This window comes from Balaenoptera musculus, chromosome 18, assembly GCF_009873245.2.
Source record: "Balaenoptera musculus isolate JJ_BM4_2016_0621 chromosome 18, mBalMus1.pri.v3, whole genome shotgun sequence".
Lineage (NCBI taxonomy): Eukaryota > Metazoa > Chordata > Mammalia > Artiodactyla > Balaenopteridae > Balaenoptera > Balaenoptera musculus.
The window spans coordinates 69,511,056-69,533,427 of record NC_045802.1 but is presented as its reverse complement, the minus strand read 5'-3'; positions in this window follow the sequence as shown (position 1 = coordinate 69,533,427).

Below are 22,372 nucleotides of genomic sequence, written 5' to 3'. Positions count from 1 at the left end.
TAATCTTATGTCTCCATTTTCTTGTAGGGTGTGCTGTACTATTCTTTTCATTGATATTATTCAGACACATTATTCAGCTCAATTCATTTTTGAAAATTGCCTTTTAAAGAAAGAGAGATGCTTCTTTTTTCTGCCTATTTTGAATTGTATATAAAATGAAGAGCAAGAGAATATTTACACTAACTTGGTTGCAGGATTTGGTTAGAAATGTAATTTGTTTGTGAATTAATTCTATTTTCAGAAGTAAACATCAGTTACTACCACCTGAAAGAGTCACACAACACAGTTTAAATTTCTAGGAAATTTAGCTATACTTCAAAATTCAGATAAGAAAGCCAAACAGGGCTTTCTAGTTGTAATACCTTTAACAGGTCCAATCCCACCTGCACAAAAAACTGGTTTAAAAAGTTCATATTTATGGGCTTCCCTGGTGGCGTAGTGGTTGAGAATTTGCCTGCCAATGCAGGGGACACGGGTTCAAGCCCTGGTCTGGGAAGATCCCACGTGCCATGGAGCAACTAGGCCCGTGAGCCACAACTACTGAGCCTGCGCGTCTGGAGCCTGTGCTCCGCAACAAGAGAGGCCGCGATAGTGAGAGGCCCGCGCACCGCGATGAAGAGTGGCCCCCACTCGCCGCAGCTAGAGAAAGCCCTCGCACAGAAACGAAGACCCAACACAGCCAAAAATAAATAAATAACTAAATAAATAATCCTTAAAAGAAAATAAGTTCATATTTATGTACCTTCCACAAAAGATTGAAATAATCAGCATTCAGGCTCATGCAGGTATTTGTGCATTTAATCATTTGCATTTGGGAAGTGGGAGGTTTGACTTTGTTCCATTATAATTTTATTAATCATTTAGGATTAATTATTTCAATTAATGATATGAAGGAGTTCAATTTGGTGACTTAGGAATAGAGGAAAGATTCTCTAGCATCTACATACTTGTGTTCTAATTTTAATAAGTTGAAAAAGAATTTGGATTGGTGGGTCCTACCCTGGCATGATGGGATATGGACGCAGAAAGCAGCATAGACTCTAGGTGGACATACTAGAAGATTAGGGTTGAAATGACAGGGGCTCATGGACTTGCAGGTTTGCACAGAGCTTGGCACAGACATGCCCCTCATTCTTTGCAATCTGTTAAGGCAGGAAAACGAATGCAGGCTTCTCCTACCCTGCCCTCCTCCAGGGAAACTAGGAGAAAGTGGAGGAATGAAAGTGGACTTTGGAAGGAAAGAGAAGCCCAGGGTACAGTCACTTAGCTCACCAGTTCAAAGGCATTTCACCTGTGAGTCTGACCACTTGAGTGGAGGATGACCTTCTTGATAACTAAATTGCAGCCAGCTGGCTTCAGGCATCAAATGCCCTTTCCTGTGGTGCCTAGAAAGCCCTGCCTGCACGTTAGTAGCCATACAACAAACTACGGATGCCTACTTAGGGCTTACACCCCAGCAGGCATGCCCAAAGCCAGGTTGGGGCATCCTTCCAACAGCTACAAGTTCTGCTCAGTGTGCTCTTTTCCCAGCACTATGCAATGCAACACAGAAATGTTTTTATCCTTTTTAAAAATATATATGTTTGTTTATTTGGCTGTGCCGGGTCTTAGTTGCGACATGCGGGATCCAGAAATGTTTTTATCCTTAAATAGAGAGGAAGCAACCCGAGCCAGGGAATTTAAACCATTTGCCCTATCAATAAATAGAACTGAAATCTCCACAGGTCAGGTATTTGGTTGCTCTTGCCGTAATTGCTTCAGTGTCAGTCCTTCTATGAAGCTTCCCAGAGCCATTGTCAGGCCCTCACGGTCATCCGTCCCACCTGGTTCCCTGGATCAAGGGCATATAAGACTGGACTGGATGATTCCCAACTGTAGATCATCTTTTTCATTTGCATTATGATTTCTTCTTTGATCCACTGAGCTATTTAGATGGGTGGTTCAATTTCTAAATGTATGGGGATTTTTCAATTTAATCTTCTTACTACTGATGTCTAACTTAATTACACTGAGGAAAGAGAATGTAGTCTGAATAATACCAGTTCTTTGAAAGTGGCTGATACTTGCTGAAGGCCTACTATATGGTCTATTTTTGTAAATGTTCCATGTGTGCTTGCAAAGAATGCACCTTGGGACTGAATTTTACATACGTTCAATAAATCAAGAATGGTAACTGTGTTATGCAAATCTTCTTTGCCATTTTTTAGTCTGCTTGGTATAACAATAATTGAGAGAGACATGTTGAAATCTCCCACTGTGCTGATGCATTTGTCAGTTCTTCAGTTTAGTCCTATCAATTTTGATTTATATATTTGAAAGATATTTTATTATGTGTATACACATTTAAAATATTAAATCTTCCTAGTGAATTAAATATTTGTCATTAAGAAGTGATGACACTGGGCTTCCCTGGTGGCGCAGTGGTTGAGAGTCTGCCTGCTGATGCAGGGGACACAGGTTCGAGTCCTGGTCTGGGAAGATCCCACATGCCGCGGAGCAACTAAGCCCGTGAGCCACAACTACTGAGCCTGCACGTCTGGAGCCTGTGCTCCGCAACGAGGGAGGCCGCGATAGTGAGAGGCCCACGCACCGCAATGAAGAGGGGCCCCCGCTTGCCGCAACTGGAGAAAGCCCTCGCACAGAAAGGAAGACCAACATAGCAATCAATCAATCAATCAATCAATCAATCTTTTAAAAAAAAAAGAAGTAATGACACTAATAATTCACTAATAATGACCTTTACCTCATAGTCTATTTTGTTTGATAATAATCTGGCTGTTCAGCAGTCTTTCTAATTGTATTTGACAGGAATATATTTTTTCACCCTCTTTCAACCTTTCTGTTCTTATAAATGTGTTTTGTGAAAACATCATAGTGCTAGATTTGTTTTGGGTTTTCTTTCCCATCTGACTGTTTTTCTGACAATCTTTTAAGTTGTAAGTCCAGTTTATTTCTTGTTTTTGAGATTAATGAAATACTTGAACTTGCCATCTTACTTTTTAATTTTTATTTGTCTCTCCCTTCCTATGCATCATTTAGTCTGCTTCTGTACCTTTCAATGCCTCTTTTTTCTTCTTTTTTGGTCTTCATTTTGAATTGACAGAGGATTTTTGTTTGTCTTCATACCACTTTTCCATTTATCACCTTTACGAGCTTGGAAATTAAAGCATCCTAAACCTATTCTTTTAGTGATTCCTTTGAAATTGTACTATGTATATTTAACTTAACAAAAGTCTAATAATAGATTATATCTTAACCTCTTTGCCAAAAATACAAGGACTTCAGGGCAGATTTACTATCTTTTCCCTAATATCATTAACAACCTTTTAGTTGACAAGTACTTTCATTCTGGGTCATTTTTAAGGACAAAAATTAATCATTATTCACTTATCTAGAAACACTTTGCGTAAATTTACCATTTTACTGGCTCACCGTTCCTTTTTACCTTGTAATCCTTCTGCAATCATTTTTCTTCTTCCTGAAATATACTTTTCAGAGGGTTGTTTAATGCTAACTTAGTGGTGGTAAATCCTATGCATTTTTATCTGAAAATCTCTTTACTTCTCTCTCACTTTTAAAAGATTATTTTGCTAGGTACAGAATTCTAAGATGACATTTATTTTCTCTCATGAAGATGTTATTCTACTATCTTCTGTATTCTATCATGGCCTTTGGGACATCTACTCTCTGTCTGTCTTTATTAATGATCTATCTTTTTCTCTGCCAACTTTAAAGTCTTCTCTTTGGCATTAGTATCTGAAGTTTCATTAATCTGTGTCTGGAAATGGAATCTATATATATATATTTTTTTCCTATCTTTTTTAATTTATTTATTTATTTATTTATTTATTTATTTATGGCTGTGTTGGGTCTTCGTTTCTGTGCGAGGGCTTCCCCCAGTTGCGGCAAGTGGGGACCACCCCTCATCGCAGTGCGCGGGCCTCTCCCCATCGCGGCCTCCCCCGTTGCGGAGCACAGGCTCCAGACGCGCAGGCTCAGCAATTGTGGCTCACGGGCCCAGCCGCTCCGCGGCATGTGGGATCCTCCCAGACCAGGGCCCGAACCCGTGTCCCCTGCATTAGCAGGCAGACTCTCAACCACTGCGCCACCAGGGAAGCCCGGAATCTATATTTTCATCTCTTTCAACATTCTGGAAAATTCTCAGCAATTATCTCTTCAAATATTGTTTTATCCACTCTTCCCTTTCTTTCTAGAATCTCTTAGACTTGTTGTATTACTTCTCATTCTATTCTCCCTCTTAAATTTCCTGCCATATTTTCCATCTCCTTTCTCTGTGTGTATACTGAGTAATTTCTTCAAACATATCTACCAGTGATATTCTCTTTACGTGTGCCAAGCTCACTGTTCCTTTATCCCACTGAAGTTTTTTCTCCCAACAATTATAGTCTTCATTTTTAGAAGTTCTATTTTGTTTTTCCCTGAATCTCCTTGATCATTCCTGATGTCTCCTATTGCTTCCTCTGAGTGGTAAGGGTTAATGTGTCCAAAGCAGATTCCCTGAAAGCTGGCCTCCTAGAAAACGACTTGGCTGCCTGAAAAGTTCCGTGGAAACCAGCCACCAGCTCATTGCTTAAGGCAATCAATCCTAGTCAGCCTCAAAGTTTGGCCTGTAGCCCTCTGACCATGCCAGGGGATGGGCTACACTTCCTCATCCATGAACACTGAGTTGACAGTCCAGCTCTGGAGCCAAAGTTCTGCCACATCATATTGCTACTGTATCCCTTCCCAAAGCATGCAGCTTAAAGCCCCCCAGCCCAAGGTCAGGGTCCTTCTTGTGATGTCTGGCTCTGTGCTACCCTTAATCTATGCATTTTACCCAATAAACACAGCTGCAATGAGACAATGCCAAGTCTTCAGGTCAGCTGCGCTCCAGCTGCTGGCCCTCAGTTTGGTACCCACTCATAGGTCAAGATGCTGCTGTTGGCATTTGCTCTCCTGATAACCCTTTTCCTCCTGCTAACTTACTACTCAGAGTCACTCACAGTTTGCTCCTTTGGGGAAAGCAGGGAGAGAAAATCCCCTCCATCCTCCAAGCTAAGCAATTCTTCAAAAAGTAGGTCTTACTTAGAATCTTATTTAGAATTGTTTTTCAGTAGGAAGATCCCCCCAGAGTATCTGAGCCTCATACTGGTAGAACAGAAGTCTAGGGAACACCTTAAAATTCATTCTAGTTGTGAAGCCTGACATGCAGCGGTGGTCCCAATATGGCACCCATCAGATCTTCTGTCTCTACTTAGCATACCCACCTTGTCCCCCACATACACTGACTTTACAGCAAAACCAAAGCCAGAGGTTGGCTTCAGCACCCTCCCCTCCATCTCTGACATCCATTTCTCAAAGTTTCTCAGGTGCTGGTGAGACTGCTGGGAAAATTCTAGGATCTAAAATATTGTTGGAAGCTGTTGTTCTCAACCCTGCCTGCAGGTTAGAATCATGGGGGAGCTTGTTTTTTTTTTTTTTTTTTTTTGACGTGGACCATTTTTAAAGTCTCTATCGAATTTGTTACAACATTGTTTCTGTTTTATGTTTTGGTTTTTTAGCCATGAGGCATATGGGATCTTAGCTCCCCGACCAGGGATCGAACCCACACCCCCTGCATTGGACAGTGAAGTCTTAACTCCTGGACCACCAGGGAAGTCCCCATGGGGGGAGCTTTTAAATATCCCAGTGCCCAGGCAGCACCCCTGATCAATTGCATCATGATCTATGTGTGTGGGACCCACGCATCAGCACTTGGATGCAAAGATAAATAATTCACAGTGCTGGTCCTAGATGAGCTCCTTCACCAGAGGAGGACACAGATAAGCAGACTAGCAAAATAATGTGACCTAGGCCATATACGAGAGCTGAAGGAGATCAGAAAATGCCATCCCAAAATATGTCACTTTGGCATATGGATTATTTTGAGTTGAAGTCATTTGAAAATAAACAGGTGCAGAAAGAAGCCTTCTTAGAACTTCCCTTATCTGAATAAAAGCAGAAATTTCTGAGAAGTGAGGACTGCCATAAATCTCTTTTCCCTGGAGTTTTACCACCAGCAAGAAGATGGAAAGTCAGCTGCAAGATAAGTCTGCACAAACAACCCTTACTAAAATAATCCTTATCTTCCATTAGTTTCCCCATATATTTACCTTCCCATAATTTACCATCCCTAGAAGCCCAAATCCCCCTTCCCTTTGTGCAGTCACTTCTCCACAATTTATTGCCCTTTGTTAAGATGGTATATAAGCTTCTGAGTCTAACCACTTTTTTGGGTTTTTACTTTTTTCTTGTGAAGCCCCAATGCAAGTAAAAATGTTAACAACAATTTTAAAAAATATGTCTTTTCTCTTGTTAATATGCCCTTTGTTGATTTAATTTTCAGGCCCTCAATCACTGAACATGAGAAAGTAGAAGAAATATTTTTCCTCCCCTACAGAGCTGTGTATATGTATTAAGAGCAGAGAAAAAGGAGTCATTATTTCTATGAAAGGATGAGGGGAGAAAGGTCAGAGCCAGATTCACAGGGGAGGGAGGAGAGGCCCGTGCTGTCTCTTGAAGATAAAATAGAAGTTTGCCAAGTGGAAAGAATTCCAGGCAGAGGGCACAGCAAAATACAGAGGCATGAAAGAGCAGAATGCCTCAGGAAGCATCAAGCATTTCACTATGGCTACAGAATGTGGTATATATTGGAAAGCCTCTTAGAAAGATATGAAAGTCATGATCAAAAAGCTCAGACTTTATTCAGAAGGCAATGGAGAAATACTGATGGATCAAAAACAGTAAGGGACTTGCTTGCATTTGCATTTTAGGAAGATGTAAGGCGATAACACCCCTGCTACTGTCCACGTTGCTCTTGTCATGAGACCAAACTCTCATCTTTGAATGTAGTTTTATGCTGAGACTGCAGGGCCAGGCCACACCCTGCTAGGTGAGGGGGTGCCGTTACTCAGAAGGAAGTGCACTCCCAGTCTCACTCCTCTTGAGAAGACTGAGATTCTAGGCCAGGAATTAAGGACTTAGGAGTTTATTGTGAGGTCAAAGGGAAAGGAGATCCCTAGACATGCTTGAAGAACTCGCTGCCTGAAGAGGAAAGAGGTCTCTGCCCTGGTTCAGGAGCACAGAAGCCAGCAGGGAGCACCACAGGTCTCACCAGGTCACTGAGCATCTCCAGTAACCAGTACAAAATGGCTCCTTGTATTGTCATCCCCCGTTGTTCTCATAAAGAGAACAGGTTTTTTAAGTGCTGACATGTCAGTCCCGGTCTCAGCTGTGAGATGGAAAATTAAACAAAGGGTCCACGTCCCGAAGCGGCGGAGGGAAAGCGAGCTGTGGACGTAGCAGAGGTAGCAGCCATGACTGATGGCAGCCCCCGGGGGAGGCGGCATATGAAGTCCAGATAACGCTCCCCTCTGCCCCCAGGAGCCTCTCCCACCGTTCACTAGGCAGATTGGAGTGTCACTTTATTAAGAAAGCTCAGGGGTCTTCAGAGTAGGGCTATGGACAACAAGGGACAAGCCTGGAGTCAGGAAACTCCATTAGGAAGATCCACACCCAGTTAAGAAATGATGATGACCTAAGACAGTGAGCATGGAGAGGAAGGAGAAGACACACTTAGGAGGTAGACTCCACAGGGCATAATGAAATGGGCCAGATGCCAGGAGCGCAGGGGAGAGCAATGATCTTGCAAACTAGGATCAAGGGAGCATGCATGGTAAGCAGCAGGAAAAGCTCCTGAAGAGAGTGGAAGGAAATGACTGACACAGCATTTTCTGGTCCATAGTACCAACCTTAAAAAACGTGGGGCTTCCCTGGTGGCGCAGTGGTTGAGAATCTGCCTGCCGATGCAGGGGACACGGGTTCGAGCCCAGGTCTGGGAAGATCCCACATGCCGTGGAGCAGCTGGGCCCGTGAGCCACAATTACTGAGCCTGCGCGTCTGGAGCCTGTGCTCCGCAATGAGAGGCCGCAATAGTGAGAGGCCCACGCACCGCGATGAAGAGTGGCCCCCGCTTGCCGCAACTGGAGAAAGCCCTCGCACAGAAACGAAGACCCAACACAGCCAAAAATAAATAAATAATTAAATAATTTTAAAAAAAAATGTGACGGGGTGCAGATTTGGCAGGAAATACAGGAGCCCACTCCTCTGAATGATGAGGACAAAAGTCATGCCCATGTTTATATCTGCCAGGGCCCAGCTTGCTGCAGAATACATGTTTAATAGACAAACAGAAGAAAAGGGAACTTTATATTTAATGGAAACATATCAGTGCAGCAACAGTGAGCCTGCTGCCTGACAAGAGCCAGGACCCAAATCAGTCTTGCTCCCAATCCTGCGTTCTTTCCACCATCCAGTGCACTGGGGGCATTCAGTTTGGGTTTTGTTTTTGTTCTTGCTTTTCCAGTTTTTTTTTTTTTTAATTGGGGATGGTCTCAATTTTGTTTAATCGGCGCTGTTCTCCTAATGAGGGCCATATGCCACATGGCAAACAAGGTATATGCGTAAGGAAACTGAAGCTCAGAGGGGCCAAGTGTCACACAGCTAAGCAGGGTATGAACCTGAACTCACACCCTCGCCTGTCCTGTTCCAAGCCCATGTTCTTTCCACTGTGAAAGGCAGGTTCAACTCCTGCCTTGCTGAGCTTCTACTAGTCACTGAGTCAGCCTTGATTTCCTTGTCTGCAGTGCCTGCCTCACAGTGCTGGGCATGCACACAAAGACCGTGGTGCAGCCTCCGGTCCAGAGTAAGTGTGCCAACCCATTGGTGCTCGTGGGAGGCGGAATAATGGCCTCCAAAGACCACAGTCCTAATCCCCAGAACCTGTGGCTGTGCTGGGTTACATGGTAAAAGGGACTTTGCAGATGTGGCAAATTAAGGACCTTGGGATGGACCTGGATGATCCTAGATTATCCTAGATTATCCAGGTGAGCCCAGTGTAATCACAAGAGTCCTTAAAAGTAGAAGAGGGAGGCAGAAGTAAGGCACAGAGTTGAGGGAGAGAGTGAACGATCACTGAGTGAGTTGCCAGGGACCCTTCCTCACAGAGGTTTGGACGGGCCATCAGGTCAGGCTCAATGTGAGTAGCCGAGGATGCAGGAGAAACTGAGGTAAGCAAACAGCACAGGTACATGGTGTGAGGACATCCCTCCAGCTAGGAAGACAGCATCTATCGTTGAAACCGCCAGCCCACGGGTCCCAGGTTCTGTTTAGTTCAGCCCACACGGCGAAGCACTTTTTTTTTTTGCCTCAAAACAAAAGGATTTAGTAACAGAAAAAATGTCTCCACAGTTAAGCGTCTGTCAAAATTTTAGAATTATCAAAACTGTGCAAATGCTCAAATCAATGACATACACTAAGCTAGTAAAACTTGTCTTTGTAGCTGCAAACTGAAAAAGTCACCCACTTATATTTATGATCACACAAACCATCTAATTTTCTCAAGGTTCAACTTAAAGCAACATTTAACAGACGAGTTCAAAAAGGAACACATGCTTTGTTTTAACACAGCTGTGCTCAGACGTCTCCATTATGTCCTCAGAAACCATCCTGGACTAAGCCAATTCAAAAAATACAGTTCACACACACAAAAAAAAACAACTACAGTTCAAAGCAGCGTCACACTAGCCGCCTGAAGGTATCCTTGGAGATACTGGAGCACTTCTGCTTGAGGCTTGTGCTCACCATTGAGGGAACCCTTCCTGGACAGGCAAGAAGCGTTTTTTATTTTTAATTAGCTGCCAAAGTTAAAAATTGGAAGATTTCATGTAAAACTCCAGGCAGGCTGTCAACACAGGCTCACATTCCACGAAACAAGAGTGAGCTGGAGAGCAGAGGCTCCCTTTTGCAGGGACTATCGCCCAGTACCCACCTGTACACCTGCCTGGCCCCAGAGGCTTGAGGGCTCAGCCCCGATGTTGGGAAGCCATGGAAGTGGTGAAGAGTGGCCAGGAGGGGGCAGCTGAAAGCCAGACTGTGGGGTGTTTCAGTCGCCCACTGAGTAGTCAGGAGACGCTGGTATTGCCTCCTGTTCTCGTACCTTTCATAAAATGTGACTGGAAATCAAGAAACGGGAGCGGTGGGGAGCACAGGAGAGATCTCCACTCTGTAAGTGGCTGAGAGGCAGTAAAGGCCTTTGGAAAAAGCAGGGCCCAGTTTACCTGTAGGAGGCCAAGCTGGCCCAGCCCCTTTCCTTCTGTTCTAGGCTGGGAGGGCCCCCTTAGAGGTTACTGCTCAGTCAACCCATCCTCCAACCTACACACACAGCACGGGCTGTCATGCGTGGAACTGTGTCCTCCAAAATTCATATGTTGAAGCTCTTACCCCCAGTACCTCAGAATGTGCCCTTACTCAGAGTTAGGGTCTTTACAGAAGTAACCAGGTTACAATGAGTTCATCAGAGCAGGTCCTGATCCCACGTGACTGGCATCCCTATAGAAGAGAGCGATTTGGAGACAGACCCTCATGTAGGGAGAATGCTGTGAACACGAAACCAGCCACCTACAAGCCAGGAAGAGAGGCCTGAACAGATTCTCCCACACAGCCTTAAAAGAAACGACACCTTGATCTCAGACCTCTGGAGCCAGGAGACAACACATTTCTATGGTTTATATAGAAGTTCAATAATCCTGGCTCCAGGACCCATGTTTGTTACCTCTATCTAGCCTCTCACTGTGCCCTCACGCCCCTTCCCAGGCCGTCAAGAGCTAGCCAGCTTCCCAAGGGCTGATGACATATTTTTTTTAAAGTTCAACTGAGGAAGAGTGTAGTTGTCATTCGTGCTGCTCACCAAATATTTCTAATTCTCCACTCTTCCAGGGGGCCTGGAGCACCACACGTCCCAGCTCCCGGAGAAGTCGGGCAAAAAAAAAAAAAAGGTCAGGCATGACCACATGACTGGATGGGGACAGTGAAATCGGAGCAGAGGTTTCCTGCATCATTTCCAGGAGGAAGGGTTAAAGGGCCCGTGCACGTGTCCCTACACCCCTTTTCCCCACCGTGGTGGCCTTGGAAACACATGTTGAGATGGATAGGGTCTCCGGGTAGCCCAACAGTGTGAATGGACTTAATGCCACTGAACTGTACATTTGTAAATGGTTAAGATGATAAATTTCATCTTACGTGTATTTTGCCACAATTAAATAAAAAAAAAAAACAAGGTAGGTCCCTGTATGACTACAATCAGCAAAGCTCCCTGGACCGTTAGCATGAGCTAGAAATAAACTTCTGTTGGTTAAACCACTGAGATTTGGGGATTGCTTGCAATCTTGCTGCATTTTACTGAACACAGAGTAGATTTAGCTTCTGTAATTCCTCTTGAAAACTCTAGTATTTAACCACAGTTAAAACTCTTACTCTTAAATAGTAGTTTAATTCTACTGTTTATTAGAGTTACTACAAATAACATACTTAAGAATGAGAATAGCGGTTTTTGGTTTCAATACTTTCTGATAGCATTTTTGTTAGATTTTTAAATCACTCCAACAACAAAAAGTAGAGGTAAAACGCTACCCTAACATCAAGGCTTAAACCTACATTGCAATCTAATGGTTACAAAACTCTTTCACCTGTGTTTGTCATGTGCCCCACTAAACAACCTGAGCTAGGAATCATGCCTTCTTACCCCCAACCAAGAGCTGAGAACACTGAGGTCCAGAGGGACCAGGAGGTGACAGAAGTAGGACAAGAACCCAAGTTCAAGGGGCCAAGGGCTTCCCTCTCCGTGCCTCACTAATTAGGAGCACTGCAGAGACTATGTTTCCGTCCCATTTCTAAACAGCAGTGCCCTATAGTTAAGACAATATAGCCAGCAATAAGAACTAAAAGTACCTTAATCCAAATTATAGCAATATCTTGCAAAGCTTAGCATAGCATTACAAACAGCTCATTGAACCAAGGCAGTTTGTTTGCAGGGTAAGCAAGCAGATTCTCCGACTACAGCAGTGCAGCTGGCAATAGCAGGCGCTAAGATAAAGGATGAGGTGGGGAGTAAGGGGAGCTCATTTAGCAATAAGCAGTAGACTCTAATGAAATTGCATTTTGGCCCTATCATCATCCTTCTGAGAAAATTCCCCTCAAGGTTTTCCATTTGAATCCTGGGCATATTTATGAAGATCAAAGTAATGGCTTTTTAAAATTAATTACGTGAATTTGTAGCTCAACAACATTGAGTGAAAGGCGGGTGTTGTACCCCATGCCTTGTTACAGCTGTACATCACACACATCAAAAGCCCAGGACGCTCGTGAGAGCACGTTCCCTGCTACATCAAGCCCCAAGCAGCCGGGACAGACGGTGGAAAGAGTGCACAAGATCAGTCCCCAAAGTTGTTGTGACAGCTTAATTGTATTACAGCGCTCGGATAATTCCCATTTATTTGGCTTTTTCCTCTGAGCGAATGCTGGCCCCCCAAGCACAGCTATTACCAAGAGAATTAAGATTCACAACTCTGATGGTTCCTCTTGCTCCCTCTAATACCAGCCCTGCTCAAAAGTCCTGGTAATTGTTCCTCGGCCATCAGACTTCCCCCCAGCCTTCGGCATGCTGAGACCCAACAGCAGCTAACTAATTGCAATTAAAATCTGCCACGTGAGTGGAAGAGAATAACATAAATTAATCAGTACATTAGCAGAATTACATTTAAATGTTCAAGTGTGCATTCAACATAGTGGGACATTTTAAATTATAAAGCAAAGTACTTCATTATGGATGCTGATATTTTAATGAGGAAATGTGATGTTTGGTTAAATAGGAGTACAATATAGAGACTTCCTTAAAATTAGCATCAATGATGCATTTTTAATTCAAAAGACAAGTTGTGGTCTGTATAATTCCTGCATATCAATGTGGAAAAATTGCCTGGAGCTGTGGAAACAGTTGAACATCTCATTCTCTGAAGACTTAATAATTTCAGCTGTACTAACTAGCACTTTATGTAAATTGTCAGATAAATCACAGCAATAAATACAGGTTTTAGAAGAACAGAACAGTATGCCTATCCTTAATTTATTCAATCATCAATTCATGTACGCTGAAGCTAAGGGATATGAAAGATTAAACGTTTCAGGCGGAAAAAAAAAAAAAAGAAAGGAAAAGAGGAGAAAATGTCTTTGATAGCCATATGGAAGGAGACTCCAGAGTAAAGGTCCCATCCAATTTTACAAAAATCTTGCATATTAAAATCACTCTATGATGCACCTAAATATAAAAGATGGGTTACAATTTTACTGTTTGCTTTCAAGTACACACAGTCAAAGCTTAGTAATCAACATATACACTGGAGTTTTAAAAAGACTTCCTTATAAAATCATTATCGTATTTAATTGCATAAAACATAGAATTTAGGCAATGCACATATATTTAAAGGACTGCGTCAGGTCGTCTTTATAATTTGTATGTATCACTTGAAGCTCACAATGTCGGAGGCACAGATCCAAGGATAAATGATAGAAGCTGCCAGACACTTGGCTTGCTAGTCCTGTCACTGGTTAGAGATGGGGCAAGCCAAAATGGGATTTTGTCTTCTTCAGGACTGGCCTCTGATTTTATTAGCTGTGAGATGAATTCTTGCCGGTTTCTGTGATATATCAAACCCAGGGCAGAGCAGGATTTTGGCTGCGCCGCGCAGCTTGCGGAATCTTAGTTCCCTGACCAGGGATTGAACCTAGGCCCCCAAGCAGTGGAAGTGCCGAGTCCTAACCACTGGACCGCCAGGGAAGTCCCAGAGCGTGTTTTAACAACAAAGAATACACACAGGACCACGCCATTTACTGTATACAAGTATCCAAGCAAATACAGACCAGAAATGGACATCACAAATAAGCAATGCCAAACACAGACCAAATGAAAATGCAAATAAAACCCGTCTTCCATGATATCCATTCTTAGCGTTGGAATCACTGCCCACTCCCCATCTAAGCCCCACTCATGATTCTCTGTTAAAATTGCCTTATTAAGCAAGATTTTGCTTCTCTTTCGCAAAGAAGAGCAGGTGCTAGCTGGCTCCTTCCTTGGGTTTCAGGAGAGTTTTTCTCTTTCCAAAGCAATCTTTCTCCTTAAACAAAAGGCTTTCCTGAGTGTAATCACTCCTGTGGTTGACTTTCCTTATGATAATGTCATCATTTTGCCCCAGCTGACAGGAAGCCACCTTCTCCCAGGTAAGTTAGAGCACAGCTCGGCAACCTGACATTTATAAATACACCAGCTCACTTAGAAGCACAACCACTGACAATGTTGGATTTTACCTGAGCCCAGAGATCCTGGAAAACAGTGAAGGTTAATAAATCCCCACACTCTTTGGCTTACTGCGAAGCACTCCCCTTCTTCACGACTTAGATAAGACTCAGGAATGCCTCCCTTGTTTTCCTAGGACAAGGTCACAGACCCTTCAATTCCAACAGTTGGCCTCATATAAGACTAGCTGAACTGCTTGTGCCCAATGATAAAAATGCTTTTTAACCAAACTTTGGTTAAGCTTCACTCCCTCCTCCAGGCCCAGAATGTTGGCCCATCCTTGGCCTGAGCAGCAGACGGCCCCTCCGGAGAACCGGCTGGCCTCTGGGTCAGATATTCTCTGATCCATTATCCCATCACTTCCCCAACACCCGATCCTTCTAGCCTTGATTACTCCTCTCTGTAAGAGAAAAAACCTTTTTGCCTAACTCTTGAGACACAGACCTTATGGTTATAGCATTCCCCCTGCCCCCCACTCCTGCACTCCTTTGGAATAAAGTCTCTCCCTACTAAGTACAGACTTGTGTTTTATTTGACATCAATAGCCAGTGGTGTCTAAGTGCCTCAGCCGCATGCAAAGAAGTCTCATTCTATTCCACGTGAATTATGAGAACTAAACCTCAGAATGAACCGAGGCTACTGGAAATTACTACACACAATAGGATGTTCTTAGGTACTATGAGAGTTAAAAGCTCATTATTTTTGTTGACCTGCAAACACAGCAGCCAACCTTTTACACCAGTCTCCGCTCACAACAGCCTGAGTCTAGTCTGAACAAAGAATTAGAAAGGAGTGAGTGTGTCTGCCATTCCACAGCTCCCATCAGGATAAGAGTGAATCCTGAACAGTTGGAAGGAAAGTAGGCACAGTGGGACTTTGTACATTAATATGGCAAAGCTCCGAAGCAGGTGTAGGAACAATGATGGTTACAAAAGCTATCATTTCTTTATGGTCTTAGGTCTACTAATTAAAGTGTTAGTTATGAAACTTGCACTTGTGTCTGCATTCATAGATATGTCTATAAATCATGTTTCTTTTATTTTTATATTCCACAAATATATATAGAAATATTCTCAGGAAAAAAAATAATCATATTAGGGCACATAATTTCCTCAGTCTACTAATTAGAATGGAGTATTTCATCTCCTCCAGAAATAGCCAAAAGTGAAACCAAAACGAAATGGAAACCAAAGCTAAGAATGCTTTCCATATAGTAAGCTGGAAGTTGGCTGTGTCCACTGGTTTGGGCTTAATAACATGATACCATTTTCCCATGAGTCTGTATTTATTGTGAATTCCATTTTTCACCAAGGGCAAGAAATGATATTGAGCAAAGGCAAAATTTTAAAAAGATAAGTTCTGGTGACATTTATCTTTTCTCATCTTTCCAGTAGAAATGTTGTACCATATACACCATTTTAATAATCCAAAACAAAGCCCTGTGTGGTAAAATAAACAAAGAAACAAAGAGAAAAAAGCCACTGGATTCCATTTTCAGGGCCCATGGGAATGACAAAAGAGGTATGACAACACTTCAGAACATAGTAAAAAGTTTGTTACCGAGAGCAAAAACTAGGCAGATGGTGAATGAGAATCATATACATAAAATAAAAGTTTTTTGTTGTGTGGAGCTTCATTTCAAGTTAAACTTCTCAATAATTAAAGTCCTCTTTACTGTAAACATTTTTTTTTTTTTTAAGAAATTCACGTTCTTTTATTTATTTATTTATTTATTTATGGCTGTGTCGGGTCTTCGTTTCTGTGCGAGGGCTTTCTCTAGTTGCGGCAAGCGGGGACCACCCCTCATCGCGGTGCGAGAGCCTCTCACCATCGCGGCCTCTCCTGTTGCGGAGCACAGGCTCCAGACGCGCAGGCTCAGTAACTGTGGCTCACGGGCCCAGTTGCTCCGCGGCATGTGGGATCCTCCCAGACCAGGGCTCGAACCCGTGTCCCCTGCATTGGCAGGCAGACTCTCAACCACTGCGCCACCAGGGAAGCCCTACTCTAAACATTTTTGTGAACAGAGCGATATTCACTTTCTCCTCACCGTTTTTCCTTAGTGGGGTAGGCAGTTGGATGCAGAGAGGAAGATAAAAGCTCTTTGACGCAGCCCAAGATCAGGAGAAAGATTTGGGAAATACCTAGTTTCACTCACCCAGGCAACAAAATTTTATAAAAAGATCCCAAATAATCCACAGAAGCACAAAGTTCTGTCAACTTTCAGGACCCTGATTCTAGCTCACCCCCTGCCCTTATGGTAGTCACCAATTCCATTTTTTTGACTAAGTTGGTTCTGTTTGCACGCAAGAGTCTTTAACACATACCTGCTGCATGATTATTTACTGTACTAACTACTACCTAGTGCTTTCTATATGCCAGGCACTCAAAGTGCTCTTGGTACACAACCAACCAAAGGGAGGACTGACCGTTCCTGTTCTACAGACGTGGTATCTGAGGCTTAAAGAGGTTAAGTAAACTGTCCGAAGTCACTCACCTATGAAGAAAGGGAGTAAGGACATAGACTCGGGACCACCTGGATCTTAATCACTCTGCTACCCAGCTTCCCAGGACAGCAGGCCCAGGTCTTGCACCTCATGGATGTATAGAAGATGCACTTCTTCACTGGTTTCCCTACACTCCCTTGTCTCAGCTTCCATAGCTGACTAACCCAGCATAACACACACACACAGAATAACACAGTGTTGATAAGGTTGCAGTTTTGTCTTGGATTAGGATCAGCTTTATTTCTTTGGGTTGACAGTCCACCTCTGCAGTAACTCATTGTGTATAGTTTAGCTATCAGAGGACACTATTTCCCCCTCTTTTTGCAACTTCTTGCTCAAAATACCTTAAGGTCGTTTCCTTTTGTCCTCTATAACGGTGACATGGGAAAAACAACACAACTGCAGAAAGATTAATGTGCTTACAGTAAGCTGGGTATTATAAAATCGAACTGTACCCACCCCCCAGAAGACATGTCCTAATACCCCGCACCTATGAATGTGATCTTCCTTGGACATAGTGTCCTTTCTGACGCAATTAGTTAAAATGAAGTCGTAACGAGTAGGTGGGCCTTGAATCCAATGTAACTAGCATCCTTATAAGAGGAGGAGAGTGCCATGTGAGGACAGAGACACACAGGGAGAAGACAGCCATGGGAAGACAGAGGCAGATGTTGGAGTGATGCTACCACCAGCTGAGGAATTCACAGGGCCACCAGAAGCCAGAAGAGGCAAGGAAGCATCCTCCCCGACAGCTTTCAGAGAGGGTATGGCCCTCTGACACCTTGACTTCAGACTCCAGAACTATGCCTCCAGAACTGTGACAGAATAAACGTTTGTTGTTTTAAGCCACAAAATTTGTGATACTTTGCTAGGACATCCCTAGGAAACTAACACACAGGGTGACTTAGAAAGGCTGGACGCAGGTACATTAGTTTGGAGGCTTTTGAATTTGACAGTCCCTACGTGAGATGAGAGGCACCAAGCTCTGGGCCAAGGTGGTTATGGGCAGTGAGAATAGAAAATGTATTGACTAAGAGGAGCCCCACCCATTAAATCATCAAGAAAAAACTCTGCTTTAGTAACTATTCAAATAGAAATTGGCAAGAGCAAGCACTTGAGTTAAGAATGCCCTGGAAGTCAAACTGGAGAGTCACTGCAATTGCTGTCTACCAGCAAAGATAAAGACATAGTGCATTTATTTGATTTCTGCTCACAAATTAGACAAAGCATGAGAATTTGATAAAATTTAAAACCTAAAGAAATAGAATAAGGGCTTCCCTGGTGACGCAGTGGTTGAGAATCTGCCTGCCAATGCAGGGGACACGGGTTCGAGCCCTGGTCTGGGAAGATCCCACATGCCGCGGAGCAACTAGGCCCGTGAGCCACAACTACTGAGCCTGCGCGTCTGGAGCCTGTGCTCCGCAACAAGAGAGGCCACGATAGTGAGAGGCCTGTGCACCGTGATGAAGAGTGGCCCCCGCTCGCCGCAACTAGAGAAAGCCCTCGCACAGAAACGAAGACCCAACACAGCCAAAAATAAATAAATAAATAAATAAATAAATAAATTTATTAAAAAAAAAAAAGAAATAGAATTGGAGGAATTAGATAATATAATCCAAAATTCTTATAAATGGGGGAAGAAAATAAGACCCTGAGGAGTTGGGTCTCATAAAGTTTACAGACCTAGATGGACACAGAGCCAAGTGGCCTCCAACCCCAAGTGCAATGCTGATTCTTAACAAGCATGAAGAGGGGACCTGGGAAGCCTGACATCAGCAAGATGGCAAAACAGGAGATTCCAGCCCTCATACCCCCACAGAAACATCAATTTTGACAACCATCCAGAGACATACTTCTGTGAGAACCTGGGAGTCCAGCGGAGAGGTTCCAAAGTCCTGTTTAAGCAAAAAATTCACAGAAATAGAATAAACGATCCTAAAATTCATAAGGAACCACAAAAGACCCTGATAGCCAAAGCAACCTTGAGAAAGAACAAAGATGGAGACATCACACTTCCTGATTTCAAATAATATTACAAAGCTGTTGTAATCAAAACAGTAATGGTACTGGCATAAAAACAGAAACATAGACCAATGGAACAGAATAGAGAGCCTAGAAATAACCCTACGCATATAGAGTCAACTAGTCAGCAAGGGTGCCAAGAATACACGGTGGAGAAAAGATAATCTCTTTGCGTCTCTTTGCTGTTGGGAAAACTGGACAGCCACGTGCAAGAGAATGAAACTGGACCTTTATCTTACACCATACACAAAAATCAACTCAAAATGAATTTAAGACTTAAATGTAAGACCTAAAGTCATAAAACTCCTAAAAGAAAACCTCCTTGACAATCGTCTCAGCAATAATTTTTTTGCATATGACACCAAAAGCACAGGCAACAAAAGCAAAAATCAGCAAGTGGGACTACACCACACTACAAAGCTTTTGCACAGCAAACAATCAACAAAATGAAAAGGCATGGGAGAAAATACTCACAAACCATATATCTGATAAGGGGTTGACATCCAAAATATATAAGGAACTCATACAACTCAATAGCTAATAATAATAATAGTAATAATAATAACAATAATTTCATATAAAATTGGGCAAAGGAACCAAATATACATTTTTCCAAAGAAGACATACAAATGGCCAACAAATACATGAAAAGGTGCTCAGCATCACCCATCATCAGGGAAATGCAAATCAAAACCAAAATTAGATATCACCTCACACCTGTTAGATGGCTATTATTAAAAAAAAAAAAAGATAACAAGTATTGGAAAGGATGTGGAGAAATAATGCGGTACGCTGTTGGTGGGAATGTAAATTGGTACAGCCATTATGGAAAACAGTATGGAGGGTCCTCAAAAAAATAAAAACAAAACTACCATATGACCCAGCCATCTCCCTTCTGGGTATTTAATCCAAAGAAATTGAAATCAGGATCTCGAACAGACACCTGCACTCCTATGTTTATTGCAGCATTATTCGTAGTAGCCAAGATATGGGAACAACCTAAATGTCCATTAATGGATGAATAGATTAAGAAAATGTGGTATATACATGCAATGTAATATTATTCAGTCTTTAAAAAGGAAATTCTGCCGTTTGTAGCAACATGAATGGACCCGGAGGACATCACGCTAAGTGAAATAAGCCAGACACAAAAAGGCAAATACTGTATGATCTCACTTATATGTGGAATCTAAAATAGTCAAACCCACAGAGGCAGAGAGTAGGAGGATACCTACTAGGAGTTGCAGGGGAGAGGTAAATGGGAAGATGTTGGTCTACATATACAAAGTTTTAATTATGCAAAAAGAGTAAGTTCTGGATATCTAATATGTAGCATGGTGACTACAGGTATACTTGAAATATGCTAACAGGGTAGATTCTAAGTGTTTGCACCACAAAAAAAAAAAAAAAGGTAACTATGTGAGGTGATGGATATTCACTAACTCACTAACTTCTCTGAAGTGATTATTTCACAATATATAGATATATCAAATCATCAGGTTATACACCTTAAATATATGCAATGAAAACAAAAACAGGAAGAGACTTTACAGACAGAAGTACAGCAGGGTAAACCACCAAATCTTACCTGGTGGGGTGGAACTTCTAGAACTTCCTCACTTTCCTGATCACAGGAGGGGTGGGGATGGAATAACTCAAGAGGAAAATGTGAGAGTATTTTTCTTCCTTTGGGATGGGGGAGGGGGTTGATTCTCACCGTATTTTCAGGGAAGGTAGTAACACCTGTGTTTCTAACATTGTTTAAAATGTAGGTTTTATTATTATTCAGATATGAGGAGGCCAACAGACCAGGAGATGATTATCACTGAAGAGATAGTTTGTTATACTTACAGAACCCAAGGTTGGGGCGGGGGGGGGGGGGGGGGGGGGGGTGGTGGTGGTGAACATCCCATGGCTCGAGGCCATTCGGGGAAGAACTAGGGTTGGGCAGGGCATAACGAAGCCGGTACGTATAGCAATCATGTTGCTTTAGGAATAAATGAAGGATAAGCTTACTACATAAAATAAAATCCAAACAATTCTCTTCGGTTAGTGTAAATTGCAAATAGTTCCGATAATTCTGGTAATAAAATGACGTGAGCGCCGAACCCTGTTACGGTCACCATTCTAATGCATGTAGTATTTTAAATCTCCTTCCTTGTAACTTTCAGAGAGCGCCATCTTATTCTTGTGTATTTTTGATGGTATTATCACAGATAAAGACAAATTATATTACATATTGCTGAAACTTGGTAAGTAGAAATACATCAGCTGTAATTACATAGGCTCTGTGGAGAAAAATGTGGTTTCTGTGGGAAGGAACATGCAAGGCAAGGTAAGTGGGTTTCGGCTTGGCGGGTTTGAATAGTTTCCGCAGGCTCTGGGGTGCAGGGCTGTCTCCAGTTGTCCGGTACCCGGCCCTGGGGTGACAGGCAAACTGACAGTGGCCCCGACTGTAAGAGCTCAACAGAGGACATGGCCAGGGGCATGGGCTCTGCAGTGATTGGTCTGCATGTGAAAGGTACACTCACACGTGTCATTAGCTCTCTCTAGCAAGCGGCTAATCCCTCCAGGGCCAGCAAGCAAGGCCGCTTGCTTAGCAAATTACAGAAAATAAAAAGGCAGGATTAATACAAACTGTCGCCGGCAAAGCCTATTAACAATTCCCGGGAAATAAAAGTGGAATCTGGGTAATAAAATAAAGTCTAACCTTTTTCTTTTCCTTCGTGTTGAGTTTCGTTGCTCACAGGGGGCCGCGCGCCGAGGCCTCGCCCCGGGCCCTTCAGGCCGGAGTTGCCGGTGCAAAAATGGCTGCGCACGCACCTCAGCTGGGCGGGCCGTGGGCAGAGAGGCTGCGCGGGGAGCCCAGCGCCTGCGCCCCGCCCCGCGAGAACCCCGCCCCCTCCCCGCTGCCGAGATCCCTATAAAGCAGCCCCACCCACTGCCTGCTGGGTAGGACTCGTGCTCTAGAGCGCGAGCTCGCGCTTGTCCATTTTCTGATCAGAGGAGGAAGCTCCCCTTTGCTTCTGACCCAAATTCGGGCTCATTCTGTTGGCTTGAATGACACCAGGCAAGAGAACCCTTATTGGGGACTGACTTGGGAGGATCGGTAACAAAACATCTAAGCCCTTGCTGGTGGGCCCTCAGGAATGAACTGTTTGGTCAGCCGACCTGAAAACGGAAGGATAGGACCCTGAGGGATGGGGAGGCGGGGTGATGAGAGTCAGGAAAGGAGGAAGGGTCTTGAATCTTTGGAAACTAGATACTTCAGCCCTATCCTGAGAACGCTCTGGGGAGCTGTAAGAGCCAGAACCTGTGGACGAGGACAGGTGTGCAGGGCAGGGCGGGGAATCTTGCGGGAGACCAGCACCCTTGGGAATAAGTAAGAATGCCCAAACAATCAGGGTTGGCATCCTCCAATTTTTAAATAACTCAGCAGTAACGTGAGAGGCGATCTGTTTACCAAGTCAACAATCTGAGGAGTATCCGGTCAAAAAGAGTAACTCAATTCCCCATATCATCAGGTACAATTAAACCTAGATTATTAATATGAATGTTTTCATCATTATAGACCCATCAGGATGGTCCAGAGCAATCACATATTGATATGTAAAGGTTG